The sequence below is a fragment of the Cibotium barometz genome, chromosome 15 (genome assembly GCF_041138505.1).
Source record: "Cibotium barometz isolate CiBa-2024 chromosome 15, ASM4113850v1, whole genome shotgun sequence".
Classification (NCBI taxonomy): domain Eukaryota; kingdom Viridiplantae; phylum Streptophyta; class Polypodiopsida; order Cyatheales; family Cibotiaceae; genus Cibotium; species Cibotium barometz.
The window spans coordinates 6768307-6780271 of record NC_141060.1 but is presented as its reverse complement, the minus strand read 5'-3'; positions in this window follow the sequence as shown (position 1 = coordinate 6780271).

The window sequence follows — 11965 nt, the reverse complement described above, 5'->3', positions numbered from 1 at the left end:
ATCAAAAGTGTTACTTTTATCATAACTGATTTTAATGCATAGAAGTATGCATAAAAGATAAATTTTTATTATAAAAGTGTTACTTTTATCATAATTGATTTTAATGCACAGAAGTATGCATAAAAGATAAACTTTTATTATAAAAGTGTTACTTTTATTATATTTGATTTTAATGCATAGAAGTATGCATAAAAGATAAATTTTTATTATAAAAGTGTTACTTTTATCATATTTGATTTTAATGCATAGAAGTATGCATAAAGACAAATTTTAATCGGAGATCGACATAAATGAATATTCCTCAAGAAATCCATGTTTTTGAAATCAATAAACAAATATTCATTGAAAGAAAATTTAGAAAAAAAAAAGAGAAATTGAGATAGTACCTTCGAGAAAGATAATTTTAGGACCTAAACTCTGACTCAGACTATTGACCAAGACCTAATTCCTTCGTCAGTTTCAATCAATGACGATGTACCAGTTCAGGAAAAATGTACCCAAATCACCCACCGAATCTGAAACTAAGTTAAGAATTGTGATTTTGATCTAAGGATCAAGTTAACAAAATTCGAGGAATTCTGTTTAGAATTGAGAACTGGATCTAGAAGTAATGATATATGGATTTAAGATATACTCATGGTATTCAAACAAAATCAAAACTGTAAACTTGCATAGAAACCCTGCCTTCTTAAAAGACTGTCTTACGCCAGAATGCTGGAGGGAGCATTTGGCATATATGTTTATCTAAGGGAAGTTCAGTTGCAACAGCTGGCGGGGAGTGTTCGAGGGACAGCTCACGCGACAAGGCTTGCCGAGGCCTTGACCAGCCTCGGTATGGTTAAAATGGTGCGCTTCTGGTACGATGGACGAGGGCCGACGAAGCGGTCCCTGAGTGAAGTGCCAGGACACCTAAGGAGGATCCTGGAGGGTTCTGACCAGGCGATGCACGGGCTCGCGGTGCCGAGGACATCCATGCGTGTCGAGGAAGATATTATATGATGGACCTATGTTTTTTGTAATCTATCATTGGATCTCGTTGTTGACTCGCTGGTCTCAACGGAGAGTCTAGAGTGATACTGTTTTGTTGAGAAACAAAGACTCAATGAGAAATTTTGAAGTATGACATGTATAACTCGTAAATTGTTTATCAAGGATTGTTTTTATTAAAGTTTAAATAAAGAGGAGTGTGTGCGTATCTGTTTTCTAAAGCTAAAGTTAAGAAAGGCATTTCAATTATGGGTGGGTGAGTACTTGTTTGGTTCCACCGATTCCAGTGGTAGGGTGGTGGCTAACCCATGGGCCGGATAGGGTTAGGCTAGAATTAGTGGAGTTTTAATAATCAAACTGAAAAATATTAGAATTACGCTAAGATTCGAATAGTTAGACAATTCCCTGATAAATTTTTCAAATAAGTGGATCAACGGCTGTGCCTGACCTTGATCAGGAAAAAAGCGTTGAATTTACTAAAATGATCAAATTATATTAGTGATAGTTTCCTTCTATCTGATTTATTCAGTTGAAGGATAGCGTAGAATTGTTCACGTTAGAAAAATTTTTATTTAAAAAAAAATCATAAAGGTGGAATCGTCCCTGCTTTCCTTGCATGGGAATTTTTCCCGGTTTCGTTTTTTTGGAGTGACCACCAGCTTAGTCTCGTGCCCGGACATTCAAGGGCGAGGCTCCGAGTGAGAAACCCTGCCTCGCGCGGAGGGGCAGAGGGATCTTAGAGTAACTTCAAATCAATAAATTCTGCCATAAGTTGTGCAATGTTATGATCCAAGGATGGACCTTGTACCTGAGATGTTAAGGCTATCTCTACTCGTGGTGGGGTCGGCACACTTGGAGAAGATTGGAATGTGGACTCAATATGAAGAGTGGCCTCCTTCTTGAAAGCAATACGAAGAGCCTCTTTAAAATTAATGGGATCTTTGCTAAGAACTTTTCCATGCAAGCGAGGATTTAAAGCCATGATAAACTTGCTCATCTTAAGGTGCTCCATTGCTAAAGAACTCTTTGAATCTCCCATAGAAGGTGAAAAAGAAGAAGCAACAACATGTAAAACAGCTTGTTGATATTTGATGAACAAGGCTTCATACCTCACTGAAAAGGCAGAAACTGACTCTCCTTGAAAAGCTGATCCAATTGCAATAGTAAAGCATTTGGTGACTCCACTGTCCTAAATCTCTCTTTCATTACCTTGGTCATCCTTTCCTAATCATTCTTGGACTCCTCTGGCAAAGCCTCATGCCAAGTTAAGGCCACACCCTCCAAGAAATCTGGAAGTATTTATGCCCTCTCCTTCATAGACCAACCCGTCAAGCGGCATGCTCAGTTAAACTCTCGGAGATAGCTCCCCGGGTCTTCTCTTTCCGATCCTTGGAATACCGGAATGTTGAACATCTTGCACAAAAAGAGTAGCAACAAGGGAAATTTACTTATTTCAAAATAACTTTTCTTTAATCATGCAGGACCTTGAGGTTAAAATAGAATAATTCTAAGTAAAACCTGCCCGTCAACTCCACCAAAAGATGTGACACAAAGTTGGGGTTTTGACTTCGGTCACTTCTTAGAATCAAAACGCACTTGTATGAAACCTCACAGCCTCCTCACCTCGCTTTCTCTCCCTAGGTTAAGATAAAGATAAATACATCAAAGGTGAGATCATAATTCATGAAAGGAAAGATGAAAGGCTCAGGAGAAGCAAGAATTTTTGCCACTCTTGCAGCTCCAAACAAGAGGGCAATTCTTTGTTGGAAGAAAATCTTCCGACTCAAGATTATGCGAACGGAAACATACGAGGAATGTTGGTAAGGTTCATCCGTTCGAATTGGGCAATTCGGACGGAACATCTTAAAGAAAGAATACAACAATCACTTACAAGAGGATAAGATACATGGGATTTGCTTTTTGATAAGAGATTAAGAGGAATTAATCATTATTAAAAATAAAAATTGGCCAAAAGTCTATAAAAACAGAGATACACAGAGAATTGTAGTTTTAAATCCATATAAATTGTACAAAAGAGGATTACATAGGTACGTAGAGCGTGAAGAGAGCTTCGTGCCTATATAAAAACTTTCAAACGGGCAAAATGAGCGAAAAGTTATGAGCATTTTACTACCAAACTATAAAACTGCCAAAATTTACCTAAAAATTAGCAACTTTGGGAGAAATTCTGATCATCAATGAAGTAAAGGATTAAGAAATTAGTTACATAAGTGGAAAGAGCATATAAAGAGCTTCCTAGCCATATGATCAATTTTAGAAACCAATACCCGAGTGATGAGTAATTACCAGTTGAAATTTGGGTATTAGACCACAAAAACTGCACTTCCCTCTCTTTGCATGAAACCTCAATTTTCACATAGCCTCTTGCCTTTCATCTTCTTCATGATTCAAGCTAGAGGGTAAGGGTTAACATTGTTGAGCAGACAATTGTAAAGATTTACCTATGGTCCCCAAAGTCTTTCTACATGCTCATTACCGCTAAAACCATTGGTACTTCCAAAGGAGGGCGGCAATAAGGCAAGGGCTACCTTGAGAAGTCACAAGACCACCAAGATAATAACTCCTTATCCCACTTATCATGAATCATCAAAGAGGTCCAAAATTAGGTTAAGCATGAGGAGCTAATGCTAAATGAGACATTCACATGTAAAGAGAGTGTTTGAATAAGGGTTTGAAAATAAGAGAATGGCAATGACACAAAATGCTCAATTTTAAGGAGGCTTCATTCATTGAAAGGGAGAGGGCTCCTTTTATAGGTGGAGAATCACCCTCTCTTTCATTGTTACAAATTACAACATAAAAATCTTTAACCCTTTAGTGACATAAGGGTAGATGTCACTATCAATTGTCCTCTTAGGCTAAGTCTTCTATTGATTATTAAATTGAAGACTTTTTGACTTTGAAAGTGTGATGAGATAATAGCCAAGTCTAAGTGGCATGTAAGTGGAGATCCCACTTACACATGGTAGAATTATCCTCTTCCATGTAGGCCTTCTAGAAGAATCTTTCCCAATTATGCACCTACACACACTCCTCCACATGCCTTCCACACTCCCCAACTTGTAGCCTTATGGTGAATACTATATTAAATACAATTAAAATCCATGTGAGCATGAAGGCCCACTTTTATTTTCCACATCACTAGACTATCTACCATACCAAAGTATTTATCAAGCATACTTGTGGCATTTACAATGTGTGCACCCTAAATCAAGTAAAACCATTATATTTGAAGATAGAATGCTGTTATCAGGGTAGCCGCCAAGCCGCCGCATCACCACGCCTTTATTCCATTGTGGGCGCCGCAATCTTCTTGGACAAGCTTCCACCTTATTACCATTGAGAAACCATCAAAATATGTACAAAATTGAAAATGAAAGATATCAATTTTTCATGTCACATATTTCCTCCCCCCAACAGATCCTCCATGCTTGTCTTGGGGGTCTACTGGCCATGGTGCTCGAGGGTAAAATATCTTTAATTGGTACTCATTAGCAGGTCTGGGAACCTCCTGGCCACTTGCATCCTCTAGAAGATATGTGTTATTTTTGAACTTTTGCTTTATCTTGAAGGGGCCTTCCCAGGGTCTAAGAAGCTTCTTATCTAGCCGTTTCTCCACACGGCCACCATCATACCTCATGACTAAGCTTCCTTGCTTGAGTTCTGGCTTCTTCTTCTTCTTTGTGAGAGTGTCATGCCTTGCCTTGCGTCGTCGTTGTGTAGCCTCCAAATTTTGAAGTGCCTGAAGTCGCCTCTCATCCAAGGTCTCCAGTTGTACTAGGCGTTGGGCATGTGTTTCTTCTTCATTATTCAAGCGTGCAAAAGATGTGCGAAGGCTTATGATTTCCAATTCTATTGGCAAAATAGCCTCCATTCTATAAACTAACTGAAAAGGTGTGAAACCAAGAGAGAGTTTGTGAATTGTCCTATAGGCCCCTAGGACCTTTGGCAAATTCACATCCCACTTTCTCTTCATAGTATCCACTAGCTTAGACAAAGATCCACAAAGCAGTCCATTAGATTTTTCTACTAAACCATTACATTGGGGATAATAGGGAGTTGACATAGCATGCTTTATTTTTAATTTCTGCACCAAAGCTTCAATCAAGTCATTCCTGAAAGACCTCCCCCTATCCGTAAGGATTTCTAATGGTTTGGGCACCCAAATTGGGCACATATGTATTCCCTGAGAAAGGATGCCACAGCCACTGCTTTATTATTGACTATGGCCTTTGCTTCTACCCACCTTGTGAGGAACAAGGAAGTGGGCCCACAAAATCTAATCCCCACCTTTCAAATGGACCATATGCTGGGATAGGGTTTAAGGGTCCGGGAACCAATTGCTTATGCACATATGCTTGGCATACTTCACAGCTTCTGCACCACTCATAGACATCCTTGCTGAGTCGAGGCCAATAATAACTTGTGTTAAGGATCCTCCGAGTTATGCTGGTTGAGGCAAAGTGACCAGAAATTTCATGACATAATTCCATAATCCTTTTAGATTCTTCCAGGCTCACTACCCTCCTAAGAATCTTATCCTTACCTTGCTTGTAAAGAACATCTCCTAGAATTGTGTAAGGATGAGCTTTCCTTGTAAACCTTTGCTTCTATTGAGGATTCAATCCAGGAGAGAAGTATCATGTATCTAAATAGTGTTGAACATCTTGGAGCTCAGGCCAACCTGTATCCATTAATGCAAGAATAGCTACTTTGAAAGAAGCCAAAGTTTTAGTAGCCAATTCATTAGCCTTTTGATTATCCTTCCTGTTAACATGCACAAATTTACAAAACTGAAAAGATTCTTTTAACTCCATTGCCCTTTTATACAATTCTTGGAGATTAGGACTCCTTGCCTTATATTCTCCTTTCATTTGTCAGATGACCAATTGCGAATCCCCTTTAACCTCTACCTCTTTAATTCCATCTTTTATGCAATCTTCTAATCCCCAAATTAATGCATTGTACTCAGCCACATTATTTGATATAGCCTTTGGAAATTCCCTATCCTTGGCCCATACCTCTTTTCCTTTTGGATCAAATAAAACTATCCCCCCAGCCCCACATTGCCTGGAAGGGCTAAAGGCTCCATCAAAATGCATAGTGTTGGTGGTGTCTCCAAATCTTCATATACTTCTTCCTTTGTTCATGTTCCTTCTTCCTCTTCCTTCCTTGTAAGCAAATCTGCAAGAGAGGCCCTAGTGGTGTTTTCTATAATAAAAGTGAAAGAGAATTCTTGAAGCTCACAAATCCACTTTGCAAACTTCCCTGCTGCTGCAGGATTGGGTTTGCGGACCAAGAATTGTAAAGAAGGTTGAGATGCGAGGAAGAAAAAGGGCGAGGTAAAAAGTATGACGACCTAAACTTCGTTACTTCAAAAACAAGAGACAAACCACCTTTCTCCATTTCACCATACCTCTCCTCAGCGCATCAGTGAGTTGTCGGCTTCCATAATACATTGGTTGCATATGCCCTTACTCTCCCTTTTGCAAGAGTATAGCATCCATTGAATGTGATGAGACACTTGGTTTCACATAAAAATCCTCCCCTCCTTCTAGGAGAGGCTGCACAATTGGACTTTGACTCATGCATTCCTTATGTAAACAAAAAGATTGAATTTGATCAGGCCCCCATTGGAAAGAAACATTCTTCTTTGTCAACAGATTTATAGGATACATCTTCTTAGAGAATATGTCAACAAAGCGTTGGTAATACTTTGTTTTACCCAAAATCTTCCTTACCTCCCTTACATTGGTAGTTGGTGGGAGGGCACAATTGCATGCACCTTCTTAAGTCCGACGATCGTTTGCTATGGTGCCTCGCGCTCCCCCGAGGGGGGGCAGAAGGTTTATCGAGCGGCCCCGTGCCGACGGCACGGGGGAGGGGGGACACCCACTCGACGTGGGCGGGGGGAGGCGTCCCTCCCCCCGCGCCCCGTCGTGCGGCCGACGGGCAGCCCCGTCCCGACACCTTGCCCACTATCTCCCGGCTCCGGCACGGGGCGAGGCGCGGTCGACCGTGCCTCCAGGCACGGCCCCTCGACGGTACGTCCACGGTTCACGGATTTCTCTCGGATGTGTGTCAATGATCCTTCCGCAGGTTCACCTACGGAAACCTTGTTACGACTTCTCCTTCCTCTAAATGATAAGGCTTAATGAACTTCTCACAACGTCGCCGGCGGCGAACCGCCAGCGTCGCCGCGATCCGAAAACTTCACCGGACCATTCAATCGGTAGGAGCGACGGGCGGTGTGTACAAAGGGCAGGGACGTAGTCAACGCGAGCTGATGACTCGCGCTTACTAGGAATTCCTCGTTGAAGATCAATAATTGCAATGATCTATCCCCATCACGATGAAATTTCAAAAGATTACCCGGGCCTATCGGCCCAAGTGGTAAACTCGTTCTTCTGAGATAACATGTCCCAAGCCAAGCAGCATTTTCCAGGATTAAGACACCCTTTTGCATCATCAATACTTTGCGAGGCCAACCTCAACTTTTCCAAGTGACCCATGCGACTTGAATAAATGCAAAAATTATCCAAAAAGACCCTTATAAACTTTCCCAAGTAAGGTGAAAATACCTGACTCATGAAGCGTTGAAAAGTTGCTAGTACATTGGTCAAGCCAAATGGCATCACCCTACTCCCCAAGGGGTGATAAATGAGGTTTTCCTTTGATCTTCTTCACAAATCCGGATTTGAAAGTATCCAGAGTATCCATCACACACTGAATACAACTCATGACCTATAACTTGATCCAAAATCTCATCCTGTAAGGGTAGAGGATAATAATCCCTCTTTGTGCATGCATTCAGAGGGCGAAAGTGCACACACACATACGTCATTTTCCACCCTTTTTGGAAGTGACTACAATCAGGGAAATCCACTTTGAATTCTCTATTGGAAAAATAAATCCAGCTTCAAGCAAATTAGTTACCTCATAAGCACCTCCGCTTGCACTACACCCAAACGCCTTAGCCGCTATACCACTGGCTTACTTTGGGGCTTGAGAGATCAATCTTATGCTCTACTAGGGTAACTTGGTGTACTTATGAGTAGTTGTTTGCAAAAAGGTTAGGAAATCCATCCAACATTTTTAAGTAATTCTCCATTTCAGTACCTGCTAATGGACTCATCAAGAAGAAGTTCATTCTGTTGGGGTGAAGACTAGTGAGGTCCACATCTCCTTTCTTGAACATGGTTGAAGAAGCTTCCCCTTCCAAGGCTCCATTGTCTTCAGCATCCCCTTGATCCCTTCCCAGAGAAAGACCAAATGCAACTCCCTCCACCTCCCCTTCTGAGATGGAATCCTCGGAGCTACCACTTGTCTCCTTTTCATCGGCGGATGACTCTAACTCTGAACTTTTGGAAGTTGAAGGTTCACCTCTTACCACTTTCTTGTGTGACCACTCTTGATGTTGTAGTGGACCTTCTTATTCTCACCTTGTAGAATAAGATCACTTGTCCTCCACTTTTGAATTACCTTCACTTGTTGGCAAAGCCCTAGCATCAGCTTTTGTAGTAATGACCTGGAAAGTTGTAGGCACAGAAATACCACATACATCCACTACCCAATATCAATGGGTAAGCCCTAGCATCAACTTTTGTAGGAATGACTTGGAAAGTTGTAGGCACAGAAATACCACATACATCCACTCCCAAATTCCTGACAATTCCTAAGGTTTTCACCTTAGTATTATCAGCAAGTTTGATGCGATAGGGAGAGTTAGTAGAAGACAACTTTAAAATCGGCATCTTTCATTGTTTTTTCACTCATGACATTGATTGACGCACCTCCATCAATGTATGCATTAGAAATTGTTTGCTCCTCAATGATGACATCAATCACAGGCACATCGTCTCCTACATCAATATCCACCTTTTGAGCCATAGGAGTCCCATTATCCCCCTTTTGAGCCATAGGAGTCCCATTATCCCTCTTCTTCTTTTTCTTAGATTCCCTTGTGCTAGCCAGCTTACCCCATTCCTTTCTGAGCTTTGGAGAGAGTGCCAAAAGGTGCCCAAATGTGATTTGTGCCGTTTTCTCCCTAAGATCTGTTAAGAGGTCATAACTAAGAGATCCTTGTCCAAGAGGAAAGTCAGATTATCCAATTTTTCTCCTAGACAACTTCTTCTTCTTATTTTTCTCCTCTTCTTTAGATTTATCTTCTTGTTCTTCTTCTTCTTGGCTCCTAGTTTTACGACCCCTTTTTGCCATTAATGGCATCAATGTTTTCTCTTCTTCTTCTGAGCATGTTTCCTCTAAAAGTGCTAAACTTTTATCCTCTCTTTTCCTCAATTTTGAACACTCAGTGCGATAGTGCCCCTTCACTTGACATTCATAGCATGTGACACTACTTCTATCCCTAGGTCTACTCGTGGAACCCTAGGTGGCCTTGCGTTGACTAAGTGTAACTTCAAATCTGCAAATTCTGCCATAAGTTGTGCAATGTTATGATCCAAGGATGGAGCTTGCACCTGAGATGTTGAGGCTATCTCTACTCGTGGTGGGGTCGGCAAACTCGGAGAAGATTGGAATGTGGACTCAATATGAAGAGTGGCCTACTTACACATGGCAGAATTCTCCTCTTCCATGTAGGCATTTTAGAAGAATCTTTCCCAACTATGCACCTACACACACTCCTCCACATGCCTTCCACGCTCCCCAACTTGTAGTCTTATGGGGTGAATACTATATTAATAATACAATTAAAATCCATGTGAGCATGAAGGCCCACTTTTATTTTCCACATCACTAGCCTATCTACCATACCAAAGTATTTATCAAGCATACTTGTGGCATTTACAATGTGTGCACCCTAAATCAAGTAAAACCATTATATTTGAAGATAGAATGCTATTTGCAGGGTAGCTGTTGCGTGACGAGTGAAGATCAATGCAAGGATGCAACAAAAAGATACTTAGGGCTCTTGTAAAGAGTTCCAAGTTGTAGATGAGTGTGGGAGTGGGCTTGACAATAATCCCACATGGGAACTCTTGGGAGTTTTAGAGTTTTTGTATAAAAAGTGGCTCATTTGAGAGCATAGACACATTGGGCAAACTCATGTTTGAGCTCTCTTGAGACTAGCTCTCCCTCTTTTCCCATAGAGGTGCAAGCTCTTCTCTCTCCCCATCTACATTGTTGTAAGTTCTATTTTTGTTAATTCAATGCAATGAGTTGATATTTGTCTCTCTTCTCATGTCAATTCTCTAGTGTGTATGTTTCTTGTTGATAGCTTCAAGGCTTGTGTGCATTGTAGGGAAATGAGTGTTTGAGAATGAAGAATGCTTTGAGCTTGTGTATGCAATAGCTTAGCTTTCTTCTTGTGTTGAATGTATGAATGAGTGGGATGATGAGTGAGTGAGTATGGCAAGATTGAGCTTGAGTGTGTGTTAAGTCTATGTCAATAGTAGTAGATTTCTTAGCATTCTCCATCAAATGGATAAGCTTTTGTGCACCGGTACGGGTTGAATCCCTAGCTCCGAAAGGGATGCAAATCCCATTGGATTGAGCTACATGTGGATCATACTACTCTTGCTACAAGTGAGAGAGTTTTTCATCTCTCCATTGGTGCTGCTGCCGGGGAGAAGACTCAAATCCGATTGAGAGTGTGTGGAAACCACCACTATTTCCTCTTTTGGTTGCAAAACCATTGAGTGATTAGGTTAAGTTCGGGTGTGCGATCCCGGTGTGAGTGGATAAGGTTAGGATAAGAAAAAAACCATTGAGCGGTTGAGGGTTCTCCTGCATTGTTTTTTAAGTTTTATTGCTTTTATTCCTTTTCAAGTACCGTCATTATGCTTACATTCATTGTTTTTTTTTTGAACGAAAAGTAAATTTGACATGAGCAACACAAAAATCAAATCTCTAGTTAAAAAGTCGTGAGAAAAAAAGATATCCAGTCCTTGGTTGCTTCAATGTCAAGGCTGACAGACTATCTTGAGGAGTTAGTTTCTAATGGATTTCCTAGATGGCTTTGAACTCTTCTTTGTTGCTCCTGCCTTTGCTGCTCGCAGGCTTTTGTGCACAGAGCTCAGCTTTGCCAAGGCAGCTTTCTTCAAATTAGGGCGGTAGCCATTTTCACCAACCTGGTTTTCAAGGACCTTTGCCATGCACCTAAAATCTCTCTTGAGGAGGGACCTATTGATGCAGTCTTTGGGCTTGTAGCCCTTTTTAGTCTTCGAAGTACCAAGGACAACAGAAAGTTGCCATAGCAGATTGAGAGAAACGCCAGCCATTCTAATGAGCAGCACAGAACGAGCGTCCCCGGGCAGAGTTAGAGAGACGCGAACGTAAGAAGGGTGACTGGCCGGCTGTAGAGGAGAAATCAGCGGACTCAGGTGAAAGGGGCATTGCAGATGTCCGTTGAAGGGTGAGTAGCCGTGGAGGCGAGCGAAGCCAAAAGAAAGTGTAGGGTTGGCTGAAGCAAGACGAGAGGAAGGCAGGCCGTCGAAGAGTTGGAGGCGACTAGCAAGAAGGGTGAGGAGGCTGTCGAAGCGAAGCTGTAGCAAGAGGAGTAAGCAGCTGGCTAGCGAAGGCAGCTATGAGGCGAAGCAGCAGTTGGAGGCGGCTGGCAGCTGGAGGTCTTTGGAGCAGCAGTCGAGGCGACCTGCGTGGAAGGAGGTGGCATGGAGGCATTGAATACGAACGTGTGGAGAGCAAGCTGCGTGGAGGCGTTGCAGAAAGCGCATGGAGCCGGCGAAGAATCCGGAACGACGCGGACGCGATAAGGTTAGTATTTTTTCTTTTTTTCTCTTTTTATTGTTTTATTGTTTTTTTAAATTATCTTTATTATTATTATATTTAAAAATTAACAAAAAATAAAAAATAACAAATAACAAATTAAAAGTTAAAAAAAGAAGAAGAAGAAGAAGAAAAAAAAGAGAAACGAAGAAAAAAAGAAAGAAAGAAAGATTTAAAAAAATTAAAAAAAAACAATGCATTTTTTTTAGAATTC